Here is a 5,773-nt window from a genome sequence, read left to right on the forward strand (position 1 = left end):
TGTACAGTGTTACCTTTATAACTGTTCGGAAATAAACCTTTAGATCTGCAACTAACAATTGCATATATTCCATGTTTAATAGTGTTTTTATGCTACCTTATCACAATGTCACAGTTACTTACTGACAACATCACAAAGTTACATTGTGGCAATGAATCCAGGAATTGCACTTTTCCAGTGGTCACAACGTTACTACATTACGTTGTCATAACAAAAGTAGGGTCACCAGATTATGTAATAATACCGGTATGACAACATCAGATAGTAATTAATATGTATTGATATTTAAATGACAAATGCATACTCAAAATCACTTCATTTATTGTAAAACAGTACACAATTACATTTTATATTTTGCTTCAACAATTGTCAAAATAACAAAAGCTTCAAGAAACGTGGAACAGGTTTATATAAATAAACAGTAATTTCTATAACAGCTATTTGAATAGATAATAGCTATAATTATAAAACTGCATAAAAACAGTGTACATAACAAATGATTTAAGCATGCTACAAAATAATTTACAGATAAGTATTAACGAAAACACTCTGAAATGAGTGTTACTTAATTTAATGTTGTTGGTTTTTGGTCATTATTTTGCTGATTTCAGTCTTCAGTCTTCTCATATTCCGGTTGCCATGGTCATTCTACTCTTAACAGCCACCAGTGCTAAATAATATAAAAATAATTGCCTTATAATTGCTTAAAGAACATTTTATACACTAATTCGCGCCACATGAAATACAGATGTGGGGAGGTAGTTTCTAAATCACACGAGGTCACAGATAAAGATTTAAAATTTACAGCGTATCTTGAATGGCTTATCTTGAGTGAACATGAATACATCACCCAGAACGCAAGAATGCATGTTTACATTTTTTTTTTAAACAATGCGCTGAATTGGAATAGATCGCTATGTATTGTTTATTATTTATGTACTCTATTATATTAGGCTTTACCATGTTTTTGTTACAAATTCACAGCATTAAGCGTTTAACCAATAATAAAATAATCAGATGGAATCACAAAATTAAGTACTCGTTTTAAATACATAAATAGTCATCGAAACGTGCAGCCATCTCATTTATGAGGGACAGCCTTCCCGAATACGCCGAGAAACTATCCGGACTTGACGTTTACAAAAAGATCAGTGACTTTGTTGCTGATGTCTATCACAGTCCCCAGCTGGAGTGCCCTCTCAAATCTAATAGAGCAGGGTTCCTCAAATCTTACCCTGGAGGGCCGGAGCACTGCAGAGTTTAGCTCCAGCCCTGATCAAACACAAGCAAGCGGATCAAGTTGTTCAGTATCACTAGAAAATCACAGGTATGCAAGTTTGATCAGGGTTGGAGCTAAACTCTGCAGTGCTCCGGCCCTCCAGGGTAAGATTTGAGGAACCCTGCACTAGAGGGCACTCCCCTCATCACACTGACTGTCTTTGCACACTACATTTCTCATTACCCATTACCCAGACTCATTGAACACTGATCACCCTGACCTGTTTGTAGTTATCCTTGTCACTTCTGCCTACATAAGCCTGGTCTGTTCGTTCCTTCTTTGCAAAGTCTTGTTTTTGTTTCAACTGCATTTTTTGAGCATTCTCTCATTGTTTTGGATTACCCCTTGTTTGTGGACTTTTGGACTTTGCACTGATTGTTTGCTGCCTACCCTGAACTCATTGCCTGTTTGTACCTGATCTCCTTTAATAAAGCTGTCATTAAGGTTTTAGCAGGCACTTTTTACAATCAGTAGAGGAAACTGTGTTCTATATTTCAAGCTGGTCGCAACGAGCTTCTTTGGCATTGCCAATATGTGACTGTTGATGATGGGGTTTTAAAGGAATGTTTGTGGTCTGGATTAGATCAGCACATCAGCTTTAATTTACCTGATGAGGACCCAGGCACAATTTCTTAACTTTATTTTACAATTTTGTGGCTCTCCACTTACAGTAGACTGATACTCCTAAATACTTTTTTGAGCAAAGCAGCCCACAGCCAGCTGTCATGGCCGCCGAGCCAGCGTCTATAGCCGTCATGTCCACCAAGTCAGCGTCTCCAACCGTCATGGCCACCAAGTCAGCGTCTCCAGCTGTCACGGCCGCCAGTCCAGAGCCCACTCGCAAGATGGAAGTCAAGCCAGAGTAAAGCCGAGACGGTCCCGTCCGGCCCTGCAGTGGTCTTCGAGCCGGTCCCGTCCTGCCTTGCAGTGGTCTTCGAGCAGGTCCCTGCCTACCTGCCCGCCACGCCCTGGCCTCCAGACCTGCCCGCCAGCCACGTCCTGGCCTTCTGGCCAGCCTGCCCTCTACACCACGCCCCAGGTACGCCTCTGCCTCATTGTTTACCAAACTTGTAAGTCACTTTGGATAAAAGCGTCTGCTAAATGACTAAATGGAAATGTAAAGATCAGGACATTTTTGCTGAGATGACAGTTTAACAAGTGATTGCAGATATCAATGCCTGGATTGATGCTACTACGACACGTCTGCAATTCCTTGTGAATCAAATCGTCATGACCATTAAAGATGCCGCCAAGAATGTTCAATCCTATACGTGAGAGTGAGTGAGACAGAGATGAACATTGACATTCCTCTTCCATTCATACGGGATTTCTACAATAGAGTCTTTTCTGATCCTTGTATCAAGACACTCCTTGGGTAAACTATTTAGCAAATGATCAAGATTAAAAGTGTTATGCATTAACAACATTTCTAAAATGCTTTGGGTGCCTTCGAATTTTGTAAATTACAAATTTAGTATAGTGTTCTTCAAAGTTAATATCTCAATGTTGAAATCAGTGTCTTATTGTGTAAATAAACATTTGTACTGCAATATTTGTGTTGTTGATATTATACATTTTCGAATTATGCTTGTTTAGACAATGTCGGGCCGAGTACCAAAACAACCTTGTAGCTAATCAGCAGTAAGGTGCACAGTGCGCAGGACGGACATAAGTCGAGCCGAGCGATGATGAAAGCGCAAGATGGGGGAAGTTGTGTGTCTGTTTTGAAGATCAACAATGGCTAAGAGAAATCGGACACCCCCCCTTTAAGACACTCACGACACGTGTGACTCATTTATTCTTAGGTATTCATACATCCAATTTTGTATATCATAGAAAAATGACTAAAATCTCTACTAAGCCATCCAATTGGGGATTTATATTTAAATCTACATTTATAAGTAAAGATCACTGACTTTAAAAGGAACAGATACATATTGCTCGTCAGATAAACTTAATTTTTCTATTTAAAATGGGAAATTTTAAAATCACATGAAGAGAACTCTTAAAGATTTTAACTTTAAAAATGAATACATTAATACATATTCTTAATGTTCATATGATGTGGTGACTTCCAATAAAGTCACCCAGCTGGAAACCCCAACACATGAACCAGTCTAAACTGTAGATCTCAATATAGCTCACTGACACACCTTCCCATCCCTTTCATAGGGAAGCGGCTGACATGAAGCTGCTGACTCACTGTTTATTCTATTGTTGAAACTACAAACACAACGCCTTCAAAGTGGTTGTGAAACTTGGAATACTGGTTTAGATTGATCAACTAGCTACCCAAACTAACTGCCTATTTTTCCATGTAGACTTTCCATTTTAAACATTGAATACACTGTAACGAATTGCTGTAAAAACTACAGCGTTATTTTACAGAAGCTTACTGTTTTTTAAATAATACAGAATATTGCTGTAAAGTGCAAAGCATTCTGGGGTCATGTGACGGATTAACTCAAATATACAGAATATTGCTGTAAATTTCAAATCTACAATGGCGGGATGATCTTCAACAGTCGAGATTGGGGTAGTGCGCAAAATGAGTGATTCTCACTTGTGGTAAGTGACTTATTAACCATATTAAAACCATACTTTTTTTCCATATTTGGCAACTATCATACTGGAAACGTTATATAGATGTATCTACATTCGCGTTTCATATTGGTAACCCGGATACAACCTCCATCCGCGGGGACCGAAGGAGTCTTGCGCGGGGTTTTAGCAGTGCCGACGAGGTAAGATTTCAAACATTCTCCGTCACTAAAGCACCTGAGGACAGAAGTTGTTCATGTTATTTAGAGTTTTTGTACAAATCAGGAGCGAAGTCGGTATGTGACGAGCTACAGTTCATTGTAATAGTAAGTTGACGGTTGTTTTTTTAATGTTGAACATCGCGCCCGCCGTAGACGTGGTGTAATTCAAATTTGCAAATGCAGTTATCCGTTAAATTTGAGAGACCAAATTAAAACGAGTCACCAAAGCTTCTGGTAAATCGCGGAGGATAGCCCGGTAAAGTGATTAATGTACATAACCAGCAAGATGTACAGTTTATGTATCGAAGGCCAGATGAGAGCTGTAGCAAAAGACGTTAGCAACACCCTCATTGTATAGCAGGCCTGTCTCCCAAATAGGACCGTTGGAGGGGGTGAGTTGTCGTGGTTTTGGGCATAGATTCAAGCGACACATTATAGAGCAAATGAACAGCATTTATTATTGCCTCATTTATTTACAACTCACCTTCAATCACCTGACCCCCAGCCCCTAGTAGTTCCGGTACGCTTCATAGTAAAACCCCCTTTCCATAATAAAACCCAATACTCCACAGGAGTGAGACCCGTTACAAAATACCAGTGTGACAATTTCTTGACCGTGACATACCTAACGTTTGTTGGATTACATTTCTGTATAAGTACGGTTTTAAGTGTAAATTACTCTGTGTAATTTGCTTAGAGTTTGTTTGTAGAGCCCCTTATACGTAAATGAAGTTTAAATGTAAAAAGCTTAAAGATAAAAGTCTATAGTAACTATTAACTATTGTCACATGTATAATTGTTTGTTTTAGGACACACTTTGCCATGCAGGCCACTGGATGCTGACTACTGAAGGTTAGGTTGTGTGTGACGGTGCTCAGCACTGCTTCATGTCTGGCCTTCCCACTCTGTTCGTAACATGTTACATATTCAATCTTGAGTACCAGGATGGGGCAGCGTGTATCTTGAGTCCACTGAAAGGTATTAGTTGAACAACTTCCATACCTGCATTTTATAGATATGTTAATGTTATATACCTGTTAAGACCTTTAAAACAACATTTCTCAACGAGAGATAGATTTTTTTAGGGCAAATTATTTAGAAGTTTCCCCTATTTAACACTAGCAGGCTGATGATTTAATTCATGTGTTTTAATATAATATATTTTGTACATTTAATATATAACATTTTGTTTTTCCTGACTCTTTGTAGATATTAATCCAGAGAGTGGAACAAGAAGAAGCGTCATCTAAAATGCCAGGATACAGAAGCCACATGTCGCCGCTCTTCTAAACACAATGATGAATTTTCAGTGTAATCGATGAAAAGTAAGAAGCACGCATACACACACACACACATACACACACGCACACACACAGATCTCATCATTGAATTACATCATTTTATTATTCTCTTGTTTCGTTTCCATAGTTCCAGCTACTTGTTGTGCTCTGATGGATCAAGATGTGGACCATTTTACAGACTCATTCGGGCCTTGTTTTGCAATGTTGTTTCATGATGGTAATGTTGGTTAACGCGTTGTTTAAACATGAATGTTTAAAGAGCCATGTTGGATACTATGAAGTTGTAACTGAATAAAATTATTTCATGTACAACAACGTACACGATTCGTCTGTAATGTATTTTTGTATCAATTAAAAAAAATTAAACACTGTATATCCAGTATGCAAAACGTACTAGATATACAGTGATTTATGTATTTCTTCTAAATAAA

General features: G+C 38.4%; 1 long non-coding RNA gene across 1 annotated transcript; it reads left to right on the forward strand.

Moving 5' to 3' along the window:
- The first annotated feature begins 4,913 nt into the window (after positions 1-4,913).
- LOC130434023 (uncharacterized) lies at positions 4,914-5,773 on the forward strand. The gene is made up of 3 exons (XR_008908639.1): positions 4,914-5,019; positions 5,251-5,366; positions 5,470-5,773. It is a non-coding gene; the product is annotated as an uncharacterized LOC130434023 (long non-coding RNA).

Source organism: Triplophysa dalaica, chromosome 13 (genome assembly GCF_015846415.1).
Source record: "Triplophysa dalaica isolate WHDGS20190420 chromosome 13, ASM1584641v1, whole genome shotgun sequence".
Lineage (NCBI taxonomy): Eukaryota > Metazoa > Chordata > Actinopteri > Cypriniformes > Nemacheilidae > Triplophysa > Triplophysa dalaica.